General features: G+C 49.6%; 11 non-coding genes across 11 annotated transcripts; all 11 read left to right on the forward strand.

Moving 5' to 3' along the window:
* The first annotated feature begins 1144 nt into the window (after window positions 1-1144).
* On the forward strand, window positions 1145-1222 carry LOC111561134. Its single transcript, XR_002743493.1, has one exon. It is a non-coding gene; the product is annotated as a small nucleolar RNA SNORD115 (small nucleolar RNA).
* Window positions 1223-2904: 1682 nt separating this feature from the next.
* On the forward strand, window positions 2905-2985 carry LOC111561132. Its single transcript, XR_002743491.1, has one exon. It is a non-coding gene; the product is annotated as a small nucleolar RNA SNORD115 (small nucleolar RNA).
* Window positions 2986-6177: 3192 nt separating this feature from the next.
* On the forward strand, window positions 6178-6258 carry LOC111561131. Its single transcript, XR_002743490.1, has one exon. It is a non-coding gene; the product is annotated as a small nucleolar RNA SNORD115 (small nucleolar RNA).
* Window positions 6259-8443: 2185 nt separating this feature from the next.
* On the forward strand, window positions 8444-8524 carry LOC111561114. The gene has a single exon (XR_002743473.1). It is a non-coding gene; the product is annotated as a small nucleolar RNA SNORD115 (small nucleolar RNA).
* A 1708-nt stretch (window positions 8525-10232) lies between these two features.
* LOC111561122 lies at window positions 10233-10313 on the forward strand. Its single transcript, XR_002743481.1, has one exon. It is a non-coding gene; the product is annotated as a small nucleolar RNA SNORD115 (small nucleolar RNA).
* Window positions 10314-12045: 1732 nt separating this feature from the next.
* On the forward strand, window positions 12046-12126 carry LOC111561125. Its single transcript, XR_002743484.1, has one exon. It is a non-coding gene; the product is annotated as a small nucleolar RNA SNORD115 (small nucleolar RNA).
* Window positions 12127-13847: 1721 nt separating this feature from the next.
* LOC111561112 lies at window positions 13848-13928 on the forward strand. The gene has a single exon (XR_002743471.1). It is a non-coding gene; the product is annotated as a small nucleolar RNA SNORD115 (small nucleolar RNA).
* A 1726-nt stretch (window positions 13929-15654) lies between these two features.
* LOC111561127 lies at window positions 15655-15735 on the forward strand. Its single transcript, XR_002743486.2, has one exon. It is a non-coding gene; the product is annotated as a small nucleolar RNA SNORD115 (small nucleolar RNA).
* Window positions 15736-17486: 1751 nt separating this feature from the next.
* LOC111561111 lies at window positions 17487-17567 on the forward strand. Its single transcript, XR_002743470.1, has one exon. It is a non-coding gene; the product is annotated as a small nucleolar RNA SNORD115 (small nucleolar RNA).
* A 1731-nt stretch (window positions 17568-19298) lies between these two features.
* On the forward strand, window positions 19299-19378 carry LOC111561126. The gene has a single exon (XR_002743485.2). It is a non-coding gene; the product is annotated as a small nucleolar RNA SNORD115 (small nucleolar RNA).
* Window positions 19379-21101: 1723 nt separating this feature from the next.
* LOC111561118 lies at window positions 21102-21181 on the forward strand. The gene has a single exon (XR_002743477.1). It is a non-coding gene; the product is annotated as a small nucleolar RNA SNORD115 (small nucleolar RNA).
* The last annotated feature ends 1605 nt before the right edge of the window (window positions 21182-22786 follow it).

Here is a 22786-nt window from a genome sequence, read left to right on the forward strand (position 1 = left end):
GCTTTTTTGGTGTCTTATAGCAAGACATACTTCTAAGAGTTAGATCTTTGTATTATAAGAGGTGAATGGCATACTTTGGTGACAGATTAATTCCACATAAGCCACTGGACTAGTAAAGATTCATCCTCAAGCAGGGTTTATTCATTAGTCAATCTGGATATTGGGGTGTTCTTATTGAATTACTGGTCTACTTAATGTGATCCTATGACAAAGTTTTTACTTATTACCTGAATTTGATGTGATTAATAGTGAAGAAAATTTTGACTCATTGGTATCCGGATCTATATTTGATACTTATCTGGGTGTCTATGTGACTAAAGCAATATATTTTTAAGCTTAAATGATATTCTAATAGTGGCATGCTGTTTTAAAGTCACTGACGAACTTTTAATAAAGGATCCTGTCAACAATGATAACGAGGTGAAATTAAGTAATTTTCTATCTGTATTAAACCTAAAATTGATTCTACTAATGAGAAACATAGATGAATTTCAGCTCTTAAATATTATGTTAATGTCATATTTTCAGTATAGTAAGTCGTATGCTATGAATTATGGAAACTTCTTGGAAATGAGTACTATTCCCAGTGACCTAATACTTTTTTGTAAATACTGTTTCATGTGGCTTCAAGTGTGTCATTTTAGAAGAGTTCATGTGCAATGGACCATGCCAAATGATATTGTTATAACATCCTTTGAATTTATATATGTATATATATTAAATTACATATATATGTATATATATGTAATGATAAGTGGAATGCTGTGTTTTTCTGACACTATCTGAGTGGCTTTCCAAAAAAACCTGTATTGTGTAATTCATATGTAAGGTGATCAGTAGTCTACAACCTCTGTAATAGGTCATTATTTTGAATACTGACCAAATTGTATCATTAAGGAAAAGCTTTCAAGAACCATACTCCAAGAGAGACTTAGGTTTATGTGTTGATACCTGTCCTGTTCCTGTACACCTAAAATCATCATTGCAGAGAAAGAGCACAGTTTGGCCTTAAACTTGGGGGAATTAATATAAGTCAGGTGCCTAGCACTGAATATATCAAAACTCCTGTCTGAATCAGTACCACAATTGTCTGGTAAACATCTTCAGGTATGAGTGTATGTATGCATTTGGAATGTCATAGCTAGGGTCAAAAGTGAGAACTTATTGTCTTCAAGAGTGATGATGACTGAAAGTCATGATCAAGAGGATTATGATAAAGACAAACTCATCATAGGTGAAGGTAAAATTCTGGGGTAGGATTGTCGGAACATGTTGGAACTCATTACTTTTCTCTAGGCATTTTATTTGGGGCTTGAGACAAGGAATTCTTGAAAGAAACTCATGTTACCCAATCCTGTCTATGGGCTCAAAAGTGAAAAATAAATTTTCTTTCTATAAACTTTGTTTCAGGGATTTATAATTCTTAAGAGCTGGGAACATTCAAGATTCAGTCCTTCCCTGTTTTTCTCTTAATGTGTCTTTGAGTAAGACATCTTACCAAGGGTTGAAACACTGCATTGATAGTATATTTCTGGTTTTCTTTGGTCACAGATATATGTCAAAAAGCAATTGACTGGAGAAGATGCTCTTTTAGGGCATACAAGTTTACACATTAGGTAACTTGGATAGAGATATGGATTTTTTCTGAATAAGTGACTGATAAATGCAATGTGATTCTATTACAAAATCTTTTGTTTGAACTTGAAATTTATATTGAAATTGAGAAAAAAATAGATCCACTGGTTCTCAGTACAATGTTTAATATTCTCATTCTACATACAAGATAAAATCAGTCTCTGTAATTTTATGGGATTTTAACTGCTTTGGGTTACTTTGGAGTCATTGAAAATTTTTCTATATCTAAACTACTATTAAGTAGTTCTACTGGTTATAGGACTAAAATATGAAACTTAAAATTGTGTGTATTCATGAAGAAACACATATAAGAATTCCAGATCCTGATATGATTCCATTATTACATACAATAAGGATATGCAACAAATGATGCTTAAAGTTCTAATTTACACTCTGAATTGGCTAGTGTCACCAAACCAGCATTATGAATTATTATTCTCAATTTAGTGACTATATTACTTGAAGCACTCTCAGGAAAAAAACTACTTTTTTACTGAAAATTTATTGAAAGGATATGAGACTTTTTTGTGCTCTGGTTCTCACTCCATTTTGCAATTTTCTTTGGCCTAAATATACAAGTAAACATATGTACACTAATTATTGTATTTTCCTTGTTCTGCTTTTGTCAAAATTGTGACATTTAAGAGAACTAACAACATAATACAATGGCTTATTGGTCATGATCTGAAAACTCACTTATATAGTTCCAAAGAATTCATAAAATGGTCACAATTTCAATCATCCTGACCTCTTATTAGGTTTTCATGTGGCTGAAAGAGTATGATTTTATGTGAATTTATATGCAATGAACCATGGCAAATACTCTGACATGAACTCTTGACTGGATAGAATATTATTGGCCAATGGATATCTTCCATGTTCACAACCACCACATGAAAGTTTATCCCAAATTAAGAAACCTGTATATATTGTCTTTTTTATGCTTGGTAAATGAAAGATGCATGAAATCTGTAAGAGGTCATTTTTGCAGATATGGTCATAAGACTTCCTTAACATAGAGCATGGATAAATCACAAGCCCAGGACAGATGTAACAATATGTTTTGCAATCCATCTTACAACTAACTACACAGATAATGACTTTGAAAAAGAGCACTGTTTGCTGCCACAGAATGAAGCTATGTGAGTCAGGTGTCCATGATGGTATATGACAAAAGTCATATCTATTTTGGCATCACAAATTACAAAATCTATATCTGATAAACATATACAGGTCAAAGCATATACATGGGTAGGTAATGCCATAGCTAGATCAAAGTTGAGAATTCATATTGTCTTGAAGAGAAATTATGACCTAAAAATCATGCTCCATAAAATTACAATGAAGCCCAATGTAGTCAATAATGCCAAAGCAAAACGTTGAAGTTCCATATTTCCCTTGTAGAGTAATGCGATTTTGTTCTTCAGGCAACCAGTCCCTTCAGGGAATCTCTTATATAGGCTTCATGTCAACAACACATCCTCAAGTTTAAGCTATATTTGGTGAGCTATATTTCATCACAAAAAACTGTTCTTCAGAGCATCCCTTATATTTTTATCATTGTGTTATTCAGTTAGAAATTTTGGAAAGAATTGTGCTGTTTCATTAAAATCTGAAGTGATTGAATATGTTTGGTCATAGATATAGGTGACACAGAAAATTGGATGATACAAAAAGCCTGACTTAAGGAGATAAATAAGTGACTCTTTTCAAAAATGTAAATACTGTAGAGGGTTGATTTATGCCTGGAAATCAGCCCATTGGAATAGTACCCCTGCAAACCTTTTAGTTATACCTAAAATGGGTAAGATTCCAAATGGATGAAATATTTCCTCCACTACCCCTCCACCACAGAAACATTACCATCTGTCTGTGCACAGATTGAAAACTAACCGTAATACATTGATACACTGAAGAGATAATAACTTCTGGGATCTTCACTGCATACTCAAAAGAAAGTCCTAAAAGGAAGGATCATGGCCATGACATCCAAAGAGTGAAATGCAAGAATTAATCTGCCAATTGGTATTGGCTAAAAAAAAACTGTTAAGTATTGAGATAACTACATCGTGACCCCTGAGTATTATTAGGGCTTTAAAATTTCAATTTAAGGAATTGTGGGTTATTGGTGATGACAGTTTTTCCTAATTGGCCCTTTAATCTGTTTGATTTTGCCAAATGAAACACGAGCTTCACATTTGACATTCTTCTCAAGACACAAATCCTTTAGAAGCTGGCACCATAAAGGAAAAAGATTAAAAAAAATTAGGAAGAAAAATTTATCATATATATATACGATATTGAGATCTTTGAAGCTTTGTTCAAAGAAGAGAAATAAAGATATATATTACAAAGAAAACCTTTTGCATTACTGATTGGAAGATCTTGATAACAACATGAAAGAGGAGTCTGAACAAAAAGAATATGTTATTCAGATCATGGCCTAAAAAGCCTTATGCAAGGGTTTGTCTCAGTGATGGGTATTGAGGACATTTTCAAGCCACTGGCTATCTGTCTCAATAAAACTAATTCTACATGATTTTACAGGGTCATTTTATGGGTGTTCATGGCCAATAGTCACGCCCAATTATCCACATACGAGTACTGCTGTCTAGACAAAAAAAGAGCCATAAACTTGATTTTATCAGACATGTCCTGAACTCTTTTCCAATCTAGAAACTTATTTACAAGGACTTCTCTTCGATGTTGAATCAATGGTGCTTAGCATTTTCATAAGCTAAATTTAAATGTATTTCTTAGATATTAATTAATTAACAACTTTATTTTGTATTGATTCATTCATTATTTTATCCATTAATACTAGGTGAATCATGGAATTTCAGACTTAAGATAACAATCCCCTCAAGGCAATCCCTTGTGGTGTACAATGTGTATAAGATTCCATGTACCTCACACTTGCTCATATTTTAAGCTTTGTTTCATGATCCATGATCCATGATACAAAGGAGCCTTTATCTGGGATAATTCTATAGCTTTTTCCCTCCTTGCGTCTTCAGGTGAACGTTTTGTCAATGGTTAACTTAATGATATGAGGTGAGATGATGCCTTTGATGATAGATACAGGCCACAAAGAACATGGACAAAAGGAGAGGCTCACCTAAAGGCAATAAATGTTTGACTCATTTTGGAAAACTAAATAGTAGAGAGTTGATTTTCTTCCTGAATGAAACCCTACAGGATAGAATCTCTAGAAAGCATAACTTTGTCATTTTCAAAGAAATAGGTAACGTGGCAGTGGGGGATATCATTCTTTCATGGCCACTGGGAAACATGGCACAAGTAAGTAGGTGTTCAGGTTGAAGAAAATATCTCAAATACACTTCAAAGATGATAACAGTTGGAGTATGCATTTGAATCTCAGAACACTTCCCCTAGAAAAGGTTCCAAGCATGGTGTTCAGAGGGTAAGATGCAAAACTTTACCACACCCATGGATCTTAGTTGCAGGATACTGAAGAGGATTCAGATAGCTAACTTGTGACTCCATAGATTGATAAAACTTCCAATGACAATTTAACAAATTGTGGGTTATTGTTATTGCTAGCTGTTCATGATGAGAACTCTGACCAGCTAAGTTTCACCCAAGAGGGCACTAGTTTTCATACCATTTGAAGAATTTATTTGGGGAAAAGTTATGTCTTAAAGAACGGACAATCAAGAATACAAAAACTCTGTCAAAAATACTTTCATAGATATAAATTAGAAAAATTCTTCAGAATCATTAAATCAACTCCTTCATGAGATCATGTTTCTTTTATAAAATAACTGGAACCATACACCTGGATTATGAAGTGTAAGCATCGCACTTTAAACAGTGTTAGCAGGATATGGAAGACAATATAAACGAAACATACATGGCTTTTGAAACATGAACTGGAAGTTCTAGTGCAGGGATCTCCCTAGATGATAGGGAGCAAGTATCTTTTAAAGACTTCAGATGTAGGTTTTTCAGAAAACCAATTCCATATCAATTAATATCATCATTTCAAGAGTGTTCCTGAAAAATATTAAATTACTGCTCCAAGAAAATCAAATATAAGCAAGAAAAATTAATGAGCCATAAAAGTAAAATTATGAAAAACATAGAGAGTTTACAAATAAAGAATTCAAAGTCTGGGCCTTTGAATGAGTGTAAATCTATATATATATAAATGAAGACTATTTTCATATTTAACATTTATTTATGAATGAAGATACATATGGATTTGCTAAAGCATTATAATTATACATGAATTTATTGATTTAGTCTAAATACATCATTTATTATGTAATTAATGAAAGTGTAAGAAATATAAAACAAAAATGGCACATATGGGAAGGTGGCTTTGACAACTGTTCTACTTCTCTCTACACAGAACACATCCTCAGATGAAGATTCCCCGCCCCCACATGCACATATGTCAGCTTGGCTCCAGGAATAGGCACAAACTCATGTGGCACCCGGGTTTCCTGCTTTCCAGAAACCATCTCTGGTAAGCATGTTCAGGTGGGAGCACATGGACATGTGGGGAGTGCCTTGGTCAGGTCGATGATAAGAACTTATATTGTCTTTAAGACAGATGATGACCTAAAAATCATATGCAATAAAATCACACTGAGGCTCAGTAGAGAGCACAATCATGGGTAAGAATCCCAGGATGCCATGTAGCACTCAGAGAGTGATAGAATTTGAGGCTTGAGATTACCAATGCCCAGAGGTATCCCCCTGTGTCCATCCACTGTCAGTGGGATTCCACATTCCCAAGATATGCTCATGCTGTAGGCTTTGTATGCAAACACATAGTTCCTCCCAAGATACCTCATTTGGAGCTATTCCTTAGCACCATTGGTCTTCTTGTGTCTTTCAGCGGGATTTCATGACCAGGATCTCATCGTTGACTCCACCATGTGAGGTGAGTGAATGCATCTGACCAGAGACAGAGGCTGCAGAGGATATAGGGTGCATGGGGAGGCTCTCTTCAAGGCAATGCTTGACTTTTAGTCAGGATGGAGACATTCATAGCCTTTGTCATTCTTTGTGACCATCAGCCCTACACAGTAGGAGGTCAAGAAAGTGAAACATTATCATTGCACCTGAAAGGGATCTTAATGTCCAGGGAGGACAATTCTCCTCCATTGGAACACAGGCCACATTAATTTGTATCAGTTTGTACTCAGCGTGAGGCCAATATTGCTAATGCACTTCAGGGACACTAAGTACTAGGTGGGCATTGAAGCCTCATGCAGCATCCAGCAGGGCAAGGGACCAGCCCAGGGCATCCAGAGACAGTGGTGCAGGAATATAACTGGGGGGGGGGGGTCTTCTTAGCTGGACATTAGACAGAATTCTAATAGCAGAAAGATGGCACCTGAGAAGTGCTTAATTCTTCCCCAGGTCTAGAGACATAGCTGTATAGACTAGGTCCTGTGTGGTGTTCCCCATCTGCTCACTGGTGGTGGCTTCTAGGCATAATGGGTCCACTGGTCTCTTACCAATTGATGTGGAGCAGTTCCTGAAGATGCCATCTATGTGGGTAGCCGGACGCCACGGCCGGCAAGGGATTGCGTGGTCCTCCAAGGGATCCTCTTTCCTGCCAGCCTGTAAGCTGTGTTCTCCACTGTAGGAAGGCTGTCAGGTTGATGTCAGAATCACTGAGGCCCTTGGAGGAATGCAAGGTATGGCAGTGGGCATTGGAGCCCCCCACCCATGACCTCCTATGGGGAAAAGTTCCCACCAAAATTTCATGCAATGGGCGATGGAGGAAGATGCTGGGACTGGGGCTACCTGGCTGGACACTAGATAGCTTTGACATAGCGCATAGATGGTGTCCAAAAATTGCTGGAAACATGGACTGGACCTCGGGTGGCATTCGGGCTCCTGACTCCTAGATCTTCACCATTGGCCATGACTTATGGATTCATGTCCTTATGGGGCCTGTGGGAATTCCCCAAACTGGATGGCACTTGGCCTGATGATAGCCTTTTGGTTGGTACCATGAGCCAGGGCATGCTGGGGTTCTTGACTTGTGGCCCAATTCCCAATGAGGTTGAAGTCGCTGGGGAACCATGGTAGCCCCTCTCCTAGCAATAACCTTAAGTGCAAAGACAGGAAAGGATGAGGTGTCCAAATGGGAGACATGGAGGAGCGCTGGTTGGGGATGGTGATGGACACTGGCGGGATGCATGCCATGCCCCAGGACACCCAACTAATTTTTGTGTTGGGTCCCCCGGGCAGCATCTGTGACCTGTTCCAGGACACCATGCCTGCCCATCCGTGGCAAAGCCCAAGGCTGGCCCCGCCAGTGATGTCCCAGGATTCTGCAAGCCCTAGGCCCACAAAGGGGTGTCCCAATTGCACTGTGAGGGTTCATGTGTGGCTGCCCATGTGCCTGATGCTGCAGCCTCCATGATCAGTTTCCTGTGGGGCTCTGATTTCCCTGGTGTCCAGTGGAGCCACTGGACTGAGGCTGAGGGACTTGGCGCCACGCTGGAGCCTTCCTTCCTGCCATCCCAGGATTTTTGCTGGTGTCATGAATTCAGTCCACCACCACCCTTTCTGAGCTCTCTCCCAATGGCAAAAGGTGAAGTACGATGGGGAAGTGCATCCTCATGGCTGAATTGCATCTTTCAGCACAGAGCCCATGACAGGACATAGAACCCACCTGGTTCAGGGAGGGTAGATTGGCCCAGCTTCAGGAATAGGTTGCAAGCCAGAAGAAAAATTGCCAACCTGCGCTTCACAAACAAGCTGTGTTAACCATGTTGAGCCAGAGGGCTGAAGACAGAGGCATGTAGGGACTGCCTTAGTTGGGTCAATAATGAGAATTCATATGGTCATGAACAGAGATGATGACTTAAAAATTATGCTCAATAGGATTCTGCAGAAGCCCAATGGAGGCCATTGCACTGAGGTATGATCCTGGAGAATCCTGTGGCCCTGGATTACCACTGGAACCAGGGGCTCGAGGTGACAAATCCCTCCAGGTTACCGAGGGGGTTCTCCTTGGTCTATGGACCTCCACATGCCTAAGACCTGTTCTGGCCCTGGGGTGTTGTGTGTCCATCACTAGTGATTCTCGACTCATCCCTGGGAACCCAACTAAGCTCCCTCAGCGTCCTTGTGTCTTTCAGTGGGACATCGCTTTGTGACCACTTTCTCACCATTGACCCCACCATGGGAGGAGAGTGGATGCCTGTGTGAGTACCCGGAGACCCAGTGCACATGGGCATTTGGTGAAGCTGACCTCAGGGCAAGGCGAGCCATCTTGTGGGACTGGGGCTCAAACATCGCCCCAGAGAGGTGGCGTGTCCTTGAAACTCTACCCTGGACAGTAGGCTGTCTGGAAAAAACTGGTCACCTGCAACACCTGAAAGGGATGCCACAGTCCCCCGTGGGATCCTCTTAATTGACAGACCATAGGCTATGTTTTCCAGTGTGGGATGGCTCTCAGGTTAATGTCAGAATCACTGTCTCCCTGGGAGGCACCAGAGTTGCTGTGGTGGGCATTGCAGACAGCCAAGGCAACCGACTGTGGGGATTCCGCCGATTTTCCTCACAATGGGCATTGGAGGAAGGGACCGGGCCCAGGGGTTCATGGCTGGACACTAGAACTTTTGGAATAAGGGGTAGAATGTATCTGGAAAATGCTGACAGCTTGCCCGGACCCAGAGTGTCACGTAGGCTTCTGGCTCCGGGTTCTTCACCATTGGCCCAGTCCAATGGTCGTGTGTCCTTAAGGGGCCCATGGGTCATCTCGCAGCTGGATGGGGCTTTGCTTGACAATGGCCCTTGGGTCAGTACCACGAGTCAGGGCAGGCTGGATATCTGGACTGGTGCCCCCGAGTCCCAGTGAGGTTGAAGTCGCTGGGGAAACGTGCTGGCCCCTCACCCTTCCCTCACTGTAATCTCAAAGACAGGAAGGGATGGGGTTTCCACACAGAAGTCATGGAGGAGTGCTGATGGAGACAGTGTTGGACGCTAGTGGGATGCCCATCAGGCCCTGATGCCCCAAGGGATGTTGGCACTGCGTTTGCGTGGTAGCGTTGGTGGGCCCTTCTGGGGCCCCATGCCCGCCCATTCCTGGCAAAACTCAGGGCCACTCCATGAAAGGAAGGCCCAGGTTTCTGCCTGCCACCTACTCGCCAAGGTCTGTCCCAACCACGTTGCAGGAGGACCTGTGCCTGCTGTAGCAGCCTCCATGCTCAGATTCCTGTGGGGTTCTGAATTACCTTTTTTCCAGTGGAGCCACAGACTCTGAGGGCCTTGTGGACACGCTGCAGCCTTCTTTCCTGCCAGGCCAGGATTGCAGAATTGTGTCATGAATGCAATTCCAGCCCCGCACATTCTGAGATCCCTCCCATTGCCACAGGTGAGGTCTGAGGGGGAAGGCGTTTGTCATTGCTGACCTGCCTCTCTCTGCACAGATCCCACACCCCGACCGAGATCCCACCTGGCGCATGGAGGGGAATTTGGCCAATCATCTGGAACAGACCCTGAGCCAGGGGCTCTCATGGCCACCAAGGACATCACAATCCATTTCTGGTAAGCATGTTGAGCTGGTGGGTAGAAAGCAGAGGCGGGTGGGGACTGCCTTGGTTGGGTCAATGATGAGAACTCATAAAGTCTCAAAGACAGATGATTACCTACAAATTATGCTCAATAGGATTAAGCTGAGGCCCAATGGAGGGCAATGCACTGAGGCGGGATCCTGGGGAACCCTGTGGCCCTGGCGTAGCACTGGCACCTGGGGCTCGAGGCGACTGATCCCTCGAGGTTCCTCAGTGCTGCACACCCAGGACTCTGAAACTCGGCACACCTAAGACGTGCTCCCGCCCTGGGGCATTGTGTGCCCATTACTAGTGCTTCCCAGGACTCATCCCTGAGAACCCAACTAAGCTCCTTCGGTGTCCTGGTGTCTTTCAGTGGGACATCATCTTGGCGACCAGGGTCTCACCATTGAGCCCACCATGGGAGGAAAGTGGATGCCTGTGTGAGTACCCAGAGACCCAGTGCCCTTTGGCGGATTGGCGACGCTGCCCTCAGGGCAACTCCAGCCATCTTGTGGGACTGGGGCTTTGTCCTCGCCCCGGAGGGCTGGTGTGTCCCTGAAAGTCTGCCCTGTGCTGTGGGCTGTCTGGAAAACACAGGTCACCAGCGACACCTGCAAGGGATGCCATGATCCCCCATGGGATACTCTTACTTGACAGCCCATGGGCCACATTTCTCAGTGTGGGTGGTGCTTCGGTTGATGTCAGAATCACTAATGCCTTAGTAGGCATGCAAGGTGATGCGGTGGGCAATGCATACGGCCAATGTGACAACCTGTGGGTAAGTGATGCACCCAAATTTCACATTACGGGCTTTGGAGGAAGGGGCCGGGTCCGGGGCTACCTGGCTGGACACTAGACAGCTTTGGCATAAAGGTTAGACGGTATATGAAAAATGCTGGCAGCATGGCCCAGACACCAAGTAGCATGCGGGCTTCTGCCTCTGGATTGTTCAACATTGGCACCGTCTGGTGGTTGCGTGTCCTTATGGGGCCCATGAATCATCCCACAACTGGATGGGGTTTTGCCTGACAATGGCCCTTTGGTTGGTGCCACAAGCCAAGGCACGCTGGGGTTCTTGACTTGTGACCCCGTTTGCCAGTGACTTTGTGGTCGCTGGGGAACCGTGCTGGCCCATCACCCTTACCTCACCATAATCTCAAAGATGGGAAGGGATGAGGTGTCCCCACAGGAGCCATGGAGCAGCGCTGATGAAGACAGTCTTGGATGCTAGTGGGATGCTGGACAAGGCCCTGATCCCCCAAGGGATCTTGTCATTGCATTTGCGTGGTAGCGTTCGTGGGACATTCCGGCGCCTCATGCCTGCCCATTCCTGGCAAAACGCAGGGCTGGTCCCTGCCACCCAAGACCCAGGATTCTGCCTACCAAAGAACCACCAAGGTCTATCCCAATCACACTACGGGAGGACCTGTGCGTGTGGCCTGGTGACTGCTGTGGAGGCCTCCATGCTCAGATTCCTGTTGGGCCCTGAATTCCCTTGTTTCCAGTGGAGCCACAGAGGCTGAAAGCTTTGTGGACTCACTGCAGCCTTTCTTCACAACAGACCAGGATTTTTCTGGCATCATGAATGCAGACCCAGCCCCACCCATTCTGATATCCCTCCAATTGCCACAAGGTGAGGTCTGATGGGGAAGGCTGTTGTCATTGCTGACTTGCCTCTCTCTGCACAGATCCCACAGCCCAACCAAGAACCCACATGGCGCACAGAGGGGATTTTGGCCCACCTTTGGGAACAGGCCCTGAGCCAGGGGTCCTCATGGCCACCCTGCTCATCACAGACCCTCTCTAGTAAGCATGTTGAGCTGCGGGTAGAAGGCAGAAGCGGGAGGGGACTACCTTGGTTGGGTCAATGATGAGAACTCATATGGTCCCAAAGACAAATGATGACCTAAAAATTATGCTCAATAGGATTATCCTAAGGCCCAGTGGAGGGCACTGCACTGAGGCAGGATCCTGGGACCCTGTGGCCCTGGCATAGTGATGGAACCTGGGGCTTGAGGCCACCGATATCTCGAGGCTCCCCGTGGGGCTCTCCTGGGTCACTGGGCCTCCACGCACCTAAGATGTGCTCCCGCCCTGGGGCGTTGTATGCCCATTACTAGTGCTTCCCGGGACTCATCTCTGGGAACCCAACTAAGCTCCCTTCCTTTTTCAGGTGACTTTCAGTGGGACATTGTCTTGGTGATCATGGATTCGCCATTGAGCCCACCATGGGAGGAGAGTGGATGCCTGTGTGAGTGCCTGGAGACCCAGTGACCTTGGGCCAATTGGCGAGGATGCCCTCTGGGCAACACCACCCATGTTGTGGGACCTGGGCTACGTCACTACAGCAGAGGGCTGACATGTCCCTGAAAGTCTGCCTTGTGCAGTAGGCTGCCTAGAAAAAACTAGTCACCCAGACACCTGAAAGGGATGCCATGTTCCCCAGCGGGATCCTCTTCTTGAGGGACCATGGACCACATTTCCCAGTGTGGGAGGGTGCTCTGGTTGATGTCAGAATCACTAATGCATTAGTAGGCACGCGAGGTGTTGTGGTGGGCATTGCAGATGGCCAATGTGACCTCCTGCATGGAAGCGGTACGCCCAAATTTCATGCAATGGGCTTTGGAGGAAGGGGATGGGTCTGGGGCTACCTGCCTGGACACTAAACAGCATTGGCATAACAGGTAGATTGTATCTGAAAAATGTTGGCTAAGGGTCCCAGACCCCGAGTGGCATGCAGGCTCCTGCCTCCGGGATCTTCAACATTGGCACCGTCTGGTGGTTGCGTGTCCTTATGGGGTCTGTGGGTCGTTCCACAGCTGAATGGGGCTTTGCCTGATAATGGCCCTTTGGTTCGTGCCACTAGCCAGGGCACGTTTTGTTATTTGATTTGTGACCCCGACTCCCAGTGACTTTGAAGTCGATGGGGAACCAGGCTTGCCCCTCACCGTTCCCTCACCATAATCTCAAAGACAGGGAGGGTTGAGGTGTCCCCCCGGGAGCCATGGAGCAGCGCTGATGGAGACAGCTTTGGATGCTGGTGGGATACCCATCAGGGTCCTGATCCCCCAAGGGATTCTTTCTGCGTGGTAGCATCCTTGGGCCCTTCTGGCACCCCATGCCCGCCCATTCCTGGCAAAATGCAGGACCGGTCCCTGCCAACCAAGGCCCGGGATTCTGCCTGCAACCGACCAGCCAAGGTCTGTCCCAATCCCACTGCGGGAGGACCTGTGTGTGTGGCCTGATGCCTGCTATAGCAGCCGCCATGCTCAGATTCCTGTGGGTCCTGAATTCCCTTGTTTCCAGTTGAGTCACAGAGGCTGAGGGACTTGTGGACACGCTGCAGCCTTCCTTCCTGCTAGGCCAGGATTTTTGCTGGCATCATGAATGCAGTTCCAGTTCCACACATTCTGAGATCCCACCTAATGTCACAAGGTGAGGTCGGATGGGGAAGAGGTTTGTCATTGCTGAGCTACCTCTTTCTGTGCAGATCAGCGCCCCTACCGAGATTGCACCTGGCGCACCAAGGGGAGTTTGGCTCAGCATCAGGAACAGGCCCCGAGCCAGGGACCATCATGGCCACCCTGCACATCACAAACCCTCTCTGGTAAGAATGTTGAGCTTGTGAATAGAAGGCAGAGACGGGTGGAGACTGCCTTGGTTGGGTCAATGATGAGAACTTATATGGTCTTGAAGACAGATGATGACCTAAAAATTATGCTCAACAGGATTACCCTGAGTCCCAGTGGAGGGCACAGCACTTAGGCGGCATCCTGGGGACCCTAGTGGCCCTGGCATAGCGCTGGCACCTGGGGCACATAGCAACCCACCCCTCGAGTCTCCCCAGTGGGGCTCTCCCGTGTCTCTGGGCCTCCGTGCGCCTAACACGTGCTCCCGCCCTGGGGCGTGGTGTGCCCATTACTAGTGCTTCCCGGGACTCATCCTTGGGTACCCAACTAAGCTCCCTCGGTGTCCTGGTGTCTTTCAGTGGGATGTCATCTTGGTGACCAGGGTCTCCCCATTGAGCCCAACATGGGAGGAGAGTGGATGCTTGTGTGAAAACCCAGAGACCCAGTGTCCTTGGGCCGGTTGGCGAGGCTGCACTTAGGTCAACGCCAGCCATCTTGTGGTACTGGGGCTTCATCCTCAACCCAGAGGGCTGGTGTGTCCCTGAATGTGTGCACTGTACACTAAGCTGTCTGGAAAAAAAAGGTCAACCACGACACCTGCAAGAGATGCCACGGTCCTCTGTGTGATCCTCTTACTTGACGGTACATGGGCCACGTTTCCCAGTGTGGGAGGGCACTCTGGGTGATGTCAGAATCACTGATGCCTTAGTAGGCACGCGATATGCTGTGGTGGGCATTGCAGACGGCCAATGTGACCGCCTTCATGGAAGCAGTGTGTCCAAATTTCATGCAATGGGCTTTGGAGGCAAGGGCTGGACCCAGGGTTACCTGGAAGGGCACTAGACAGCTCTGGCATAACGGGTAGATGGTATCTGAAAAATGCTGGCAGTGTGGCCCAGACCTGAGTGCCATCCACTCTCCTGCCCCTGGGTTCTTCACCATTGGCACGGTCTGGTGGTCTCATGTCCTTATGGGCCTCAGGGGTAGTCCCGCAACTGGATGGGGCTTTGCCTGACAATGGCCCTTTGGTCGGTGCCACCAGTCAGAGCACGCTGTGGTTCTTGATTTTGACCCCGAGTCCCAGTGAGTTTGAAGGCACTGAAGAACTGTGCTGGCCCCTCACCCTTCCCTCACCGTAATCTCAATGACAGGAAAGGATGAGGTGTCCCCATGGGAGCCATGGAGCAGCGCTGATGGAGACAGAGTTGGATACTGATGGGATGTCCATCAGGGTCTGATCCCCAAAGAGATCTTGGCATTCCATCTGCGTGGTAGAGTTCGTGTGATCTTCCAGCACCCCATGCCCACCCATTCCTGGCAAAACACAGGGCCATTCCCTGCCAATGACTGGGATGCTGTCTGCCATCGACCCACCAAGGTCTGTCCCAATCACACTGTGGGAGGACCTGTGCATGTGGCCTGGTGCCTGCTGTGGAGGCCTCCATGCTCATATTCCTGTTGGGCCCAAATTCCCTTGTTTCCAATGGATCCACAGAGGCTAAGGGCCTTGTGGACATGCTGCTGCCTTCCTTCCTGCCAGGCCAGGATTGCAGGATTATGTCATGAATGCAGTCTCAGACCCACACATTCTGAGATCCCTCCCATTGCCACAGGTGAGGTCTGATGGGGAAGGCATGTGTCATTGCTGAACTGCCTGTTTCTGTGCAGATCCCCCGCCCCAACCAAGATCCCACCTGGCACCAGGAGGGGAGTTTGGCCCATCTTCTGGAACAGACCCTGAGCCAGGAGCCCTCAGGCCACACTGTGAATCACAAACCCTCCCTGGTAAGCATGTTGAGCTGATGGATAGAAGGCAGAGGCGGTAGGGGACTGCCTTGGTTGAGTAAATGATGAGAAATCATATGGTCTCGAAGACAGATGATGACCTAAAAATTATGTTCAATAGGATTATGCTGTGGCCCAATGGAGGCCACCTCACTGAGGCGGGATCCTGGGGACCCCTATGGCCCTGGCTTACTGCTGACACATGGGGCTCAACTCGACCAATCCCTCAAGTCTCCCCAGTGGCGCTCTCCCCAGTCTCTGACCCTCTGTGCACCGAAGACATGCTCCTGCCCTGGGACATTGTGTGTCCATTACTAGTGCTTCCCGGAATTCATCCCTGGGAACCCAACTAAGATCCCTAGGTTTTGGGTGTCGTTCAGTCTTGGTGACCAGGGACTTGCCACTGTGCCCACCATGGGAGGAGAGTGGATGCCTGTGTGAGTACCCGGAGACCCAGTGCCCTTGGGCCTATTGGTGAGGATGCCCTCAGGGCAACTCCAGCCATCTTGTGGGACTGGGGATTCATCGTTGCCCCAGAGGGCTGACGTCTCCCTGAACATCTGCCTTTTGCAGTAGACTGTCTGGAAAATACAGGTCACCCATGACACCAGCAAGGGAAGCCATGGTCCCCCACAGGATCCTCTTTATTGATGGCCCATGGGCCTGTTTTCCCAGTGTGGGAGGGCATACTGGTTGATGTCAGAATCACTGATGCCTTAGTAGGCATGCAAGGTGCTGAGCTGGGCATTGCAGACGGCCACTGTGACTTCCTATGTGGAAGCGGTGCAACCAAATTTCACTCAATTGGCTATGGAGGAAGCGGCTAGGCCCGGAGCTCCCTGGCTGGACACAAGACAGCTTTGGTATAACGGGGAGACAGTGTCTGAAAAATTCTGGCAGTGTGGCCCAGACCTCGAGTGGCATGTGGGCTCCTGCCTCTGGATTGTTCACCATTGGCACCGTCTGGTGGTCACGAGTCATTATGGGGCCCGCGGGTCGTCCCGCAGCTGGATGGGGCTTTTCCTGACAATAGCCCTTTGGTCAGTGCCACGAACCAGGCAACCTGGTGTTCTTCACTTGTGATCCCGAGTCCCAGTGACTTAGAAGGGGCTGGGGAACCGTGCTGGACCCTCACCCTTCCCTCACCATAATTTCAAAGACGGGAAGTGATGAGGGGTCCCCATAGGAGCCATGGAGCAGTGCTGATGGAGACAGTGTTGAGTGCTGGAGGGATGCCCAACAGCGCCCTGATGCCCCAAGGGGTCTTGGTGTTGCATGTGCATGCTAGCATTCGTGGGCCCTTCCTGGACCCCATGCCCACCCATTCATGGCAAAACACAGGGCCAGTCCCTGCCAGCCAAGGCCTGGGATGGTGCCTGCCACCGACCAGTTAAGGTATGTCCCAATCACACTGCAAGAGGACCTGTGCATGTCCTGGTGCCTGTGTAGGCCTGGTGTGCAGGCCTGGTGCCTGCTGGGGGAGCCTCCATGCTCAGAATCATTTGAGGCTGAAATTCCCTTGTTTCCAGTGGAGCCACAGAGGGTGAGGGCCTAGTGGACACACTGCAGCCTTCCTTCCTGCCAGGCCAGCATTGCAGGATTCCAACATGAATGCAGTCCCAGTCCCCCACATTCTGAGATCCCTCCCATTGCCACAAGGTGAGGTCTGATGGGGAGGGTGTGTGTCAATCTTGAGCTGCCTCTCTCTGCACAGATCCTGCGCCTCAACCGAGATCCCACCTGGCACCTGGAAGGGAGTTTGGCCCATCTTCGGGAACAGGCCCTGAGCCAGGGGCCTCCATGGCCACCCTGTGCATCACAAACCCTCTCTGTTAAGCAGATTGACCTGGCAGGTAGAAGGCAGAGGCGGGTGGGGACTGCCTTGCTTGGGTCAATGATGAGAACTCATATGGTCTCGAAGACAGATGATGACCTAAAAATTATGCTCAACATGATTATGCTGAGGCCCACTGGAGGGCACCAAACTGAGGCGGGATCCTGGGGACCACTGTGGCCATGGCGTAGTGCTGGCACCTGGGCTAGAGGCGACCGATCCCTCGAGGCTCCCCAGTGGGGTTCTCCCTGGTCTCTGGGCCTCCACACGCCTAAGACGTGCTACTGCCCTAGGGAGTTGTGTGCCCATTACTAGGGCTTCCCGGGACTCATTCCTGGGAACCCAACTAAGATCCCTCAGTGTCCTGGTGTCTTTCAGTGGGACATCGTCTTTGTGACCAGGGTCTCGCCATTGAGCCCACCATGGGAGGAGAGTGGATGCCTGTGTGAGTACCCAGAGATCCAGTGACCTTGGGCCAATTGGCGAGGGAGCCCTCAGGGCAACGCCAGCCATCTTCTGGGACTGGGGCTTCGTCCTCACCCGGAGTGCTGGAATGTCTCTGAACGTCTCCCCTGTGCACTAGGGTGTCTGGAAAAAACAGATCACCCGCAACACCTGCAAGGGATGCCACGATCCCCCCCAAGATCCTATTACTTGATGGCCCATGGGCCACGTTTCCCAGTGTGGGAGGGTGCTCTGGTTGATATCAGAATCACTGATACCTAAGTAGGCACGTGACGTGCTGCAGTGGGCATTGCAGACGGTCAATGTGACCTCCTGCCTGGATGCAGTGTGCCCAAATTTCACACAATGGGCTTTGGAAGCAAGGGCCGGACTCAGGGTTGCATGGATGGACAATAGACAGCTTTGACATAACGGGTAGATGATATTTGAAAAATGCTGGCAGCGTGGCCAGACCCAAGTGGCATACGGGCTCCTGCCCCTGGGTTCTTCATGATTGGCACCCTCAGGTGTTTGCCTGTCCTTATGGAGCCTGTGGGTGGTCCTGCAGCTCGATGGTGTTTTGTCTGACTATGGCCCTTTGATTGGTGCAACGAGCCAAGGCACGCTGTGGTTCTTGACTTGTGACCCCGAATCCTACTGAGTTTGGAGGCACTGGGGAACCGTGTTGGGCCATCACCCTTCCCTCACCGTAATCTCAAAGATGGGAAGGGATGAGGTGTCCCCACGGGAGCCATGGAGCAGTGCTGATGGAGAAAGTGTTGGATGCTGATGGGATGCCCGTCAGGGCCCTGTTCCTCCAAGGGATCTTGGCGTTGCATCTGCGTGGTAGGGTTCATGGGACATTCCAGGGCCCCATGCCCACCCATTCCTGGCAAAATTCAGGGCCGGTCCCTGCCAGCCAAGGCCCAGGATTCTGCCTGCCACTGACCTGCCAAGGTCTGTCCCAATCACGCTGCGGGAAGACCTGTGCATGTGGCCTGGTGCCTAATGTGGCAGTCTCCATGCTCAGACTCCTGTGGGGCTTGAATTCCTTTGTTTCCAGTGGTGCCACAGAGCCTGAGAGCCTTGTGGACATGCTTCAGCCTTCCTTCCCGCCAAGCCAGGATTGCAGGATTTCATCATAAATGCACTCCCAGCCCCACAGATTCTGAGATCCCTCCCATTGCCACAAGGTGAGGTCTGATGGGGAAGGCATTTGTCATTGCTGAGCTGCCTCTCTCTGCGCAGATCCCACACCCCGACCAAGATCCCACCTGTCGCATGGAGGAGAGTTTGGCCCATCTTCAGGAACACACCCTGAGCCAGGGGCCATCATGGACACCCTGCACATCACAAACCCTCTCTGGTAAGCATGTTGAGTTGGTGGGTAGGAGGCATAGGAGGGAGGGGACTGCCTTGTTTGGGTCAATGATGAGAACTCATGTGGTCTCGAAGACAGATGATGACCTAAAAATTATGCTCAATACGATTACCTAAGGCCCAGTGGAGGGCACCAAACTGAGGTGGGATCCTGGGAATTCCTGTGGTCCTGGCGAAGCTCTGGCAACTGGGGCTCGAGGCCACCGATCCCTCGAGGCTCCCCAGTGGGGCTCTCCCATGTCTCTGGGCCTCCGCACACCTAAGACCTGCTCCCGCCCTGGGGCGTTGTGTGCCCATTACTAGTGCTTCCTGGGACTCATCCCTGGAACCCAACTAAGCTCCCTTGGTGTCCTGATGTCTTTCAGTGGGACGTCGTCTTGGTGACCAGGGTCTCGCCATTGAGACCACCATGGGAGGAGAGTGGATGCCTGTGTGAGTACCTGGAGATCCAGTGCCCTTGAGCCGATTGACGAGGCAGCCCTCAGTGCAATGCCAGCCATCTTCTGGGACTGGGGCTTCATCCTTGCCCCAGAGGGCTGGCATGTCCCTGAATGTCTGACCTGTGAACTTGGCTGTCTGGAAAAAACAGGTCACCCACAACACATGTAAGGGATGCCACAGTCCTCCGCAGGATCTCTTACTTGACGGCCCATGGGACACTTTTCCCAGTGTGGGAGAGCGCTCCAGTTGATGTCAGAATCACTGATGACTTAGTAGACACTCGACCTGCTAGAGTGGGCATTGCAGATGGCCAATGTGACCTCCTGCGTGGAAGTGGTGTGCCCAAATTTCACGCAATGGGCTTTGAGGCAGGGGCCGGACTCGGGGATACCTGGATGGACACTAGAGCTTTGGCATAACTGGTAGACAGTATCTGAAAAATGCTGGCAGCGTGGCCCAGACCCAAGTGGCATGCAGGCTCCTGCACCCAGGTTCTTCACCATTGACACCCTCTGGTGGTGGCATGTCCATATGGGGCCCGTGGGTGGTCCCGTAGCTAGATGGGGTTTTGTCTGACAATGGCCCTTTGGGTGATGCCACAAAGGCACGCTGTGGTTCTTGACTTCTGACCCCGAATCCTACTGAGTTTGAAGGCGCTGGGGAACCGTGCAGGCCCCTCACCCTACCCACACCATGCTCTCAAAGATGGGAAGGGATGAGGTGTCCCCACAGGAGCCATGGAGCAGTGGTGATGGAGACAGTGTTGGATGCTGGTGGGCTGCCCGTCAGGGCCCTGTTCCCCAAAGGGATCTTGGTATTGCGTCTGTGTGGTAGCATTCATGGGCCCTTCTGGGGCCCCATGCCCACACATTCATGGGGAACACATGGCCGGGCCCTGCCAGCCAAGGCCCGGGTTTCTGCCTGCAACCGACCCACCAAGGATCTGTCCCAATCACGCTGTGGGAAGACCTGTGCGTGTAGCCTGGTGCCTGCTGTGGCAGCCTCCATTTTCAGATGCCTGTGGGGCTTGAATTCCCTTGTTTCCAGTGGAGCCACAGGTATTGAAGGCCTTGTGGACACGCTGCAGCCTTCCTTCTCGCCAGACCAGGATTGCAGGTTTGAGTCATGAATGCAGTCCCAGCCCCGCCCATTCTGAGATCCCTCCCATTGCCACAGGGAGGTCTGATGGGGAAGGCATTTGTCATTGCTGAGCTGCCTCTCTCTGTGCACATCCCGGGCCCCAACTGAGATCCCACCTGGCACACTGAGAGGAGTTTGGCCTATCTTCAGGAACAGGCCCCGAGCCAGGGGCCCTAATGGCCACCCAGAGCATCACAAACACTCTCTGGTAATCATGTTGAGCTCACGGGTAGAAGGCAGAGGCGGGAGGGGACTGCTTCTGTTGGGTCAATGATGAGAACTCATATGGTCTGGAAGACAGATGATGACCTAAAGATTATGCTCAATAGGATTACCTGAGGCCCATTGGAGGGCATCTCACTGAGGCAGAATCCTGTGGACCCCTGTGGCTCTCGTGTAGTGCCAGTACCTGGGGCTTGAGGCAACCGATCACTCGAGGCTCCCCAGTGGGCTCTCCCTAGTCTCTGAGCCTCTGTACACGTAGAATGTGCTCCCGCCCGGGAGTGTTGTGTGCCCATTACTAGTCCTTCCCGGGATTCATCCCTGGGAACCCAACTAAGCTCCCTTGGTGTCCTGATGTCTTTCAGTGGAATGTCGTCTTGGTGACGAGGGTCACCATCTTGTGGGACTGGGGCTTCGTCCTCTCCCCAGAGGGTTGGCATGTCCCTGAACATCTCCCCTCTGCACTAGGCTGTCTGGAAAACACAGGACACCCTCGAAACCTGCAAGGGATGCCATGAACCCCGGGAGATCCTATTACTTGAAGGACCATGGGCCACATTTCCCATCAACTCTGGTTGATGTCACAATCACTGATGCCTTAGCAGGCACATGACGTGCTGCGGTGGGCATTGCTGACAGCCAATGTGACCTCCTGCCTGGAAGCGGTGCACTAAATTTCACGCAATGAGCTTTGGAGGCAGGGACCAGACCTGGGGTTACCAAAAGGGACACTAGACAGCTTTGGTATAATGGGTAGATGGTATCTGAAAAAACCTGGCAGCATGGCCCGGACCCCAAGTGGCATGCTGGCTCCTGCCCCCGGTTTCTTCACAATTGGCACCGTCTGGTGGTCACGTGTCTTTATGGGGCCCATGGGTCATTCCGCAGCTCAATGGGGTTTTGTCTGACATTGGCCCTTTGGTTGGTGCCACATGCCAAGACACGCTGTGCTTCTTGACTTGTGACCCCGAGTCCCAGTGAGTGTGAAGGCACTAAGGAACTGTGCTGGCTCCTCACCCTTCCCTCACCATAATCTCAAAGACGAGTAGGGATGAGGTGCCCCCACAGGAGACATGGAGCAGTGGTGATGGAGACAGTGTTAGATGCTGGTGGGATGCCCATCAGGGCCCCGTTCCCCCAAGGGATCTTGGCATTGCGTCTGCGTGGTAGCGTTCGTGGGCCCTTCTGGGGCCTATGCCTGCCTATTCCTGGCAAAACACAGGGCAGGTCCCTGCCAGCAAAGTCCCGGGATTGTGCCTGCCACAGACCCGCCAAGGTCTGTCCCAATCACACTGCAGGAAGACCTGTGCATATGGCCTGGTGCCTGCTGTGGCAGCCTCCATGCTCAGACTTCTGTGGATCTTGAATTCCCTTGTTTTCTGTGGAGCCACAGAGGCTGAGAACCTTGTGGACACACTGCAGCCTTCCTTCCTGCCAGGCCAGGATTGCAGGATTGTGTTATGAATGCACTCCCAGCCCCACAGATTCTGAGATCTCTCCCATTGCCACAAAGTAAGGTCTGATGGGGAAGGTGTTGGTCACTGTTGAGCTGCCTCTCTCTGCGCAGATCCCAAGCCCCGACCAAGATCCCACCTATGCACGGAGGGGAGTTTGGCCCATACTCAGGAAGTTGCCCCGAACCAAGGGGCACCCCCATGGCCACCCTACACATCACAAATGCTCTCTGGTAAGCATGTTGAGCTGGCGAGTAGAAGGCACAGGTGGGT

The sequence above is a fragment of the Felis catus genome, chromosome B3 (genome assembly GCF_018350175.1).
Source record: "Felis catus isolate Fca126 chromosome B3, F.catus_Fca126_mat1.0, whole genome shotgun sequence".
Taxonomy (NCBI): Eukaryota; Metazoa; Chordata; class Mammalia; order Carnivora; family Felidae; genus Felis; species Felis catus.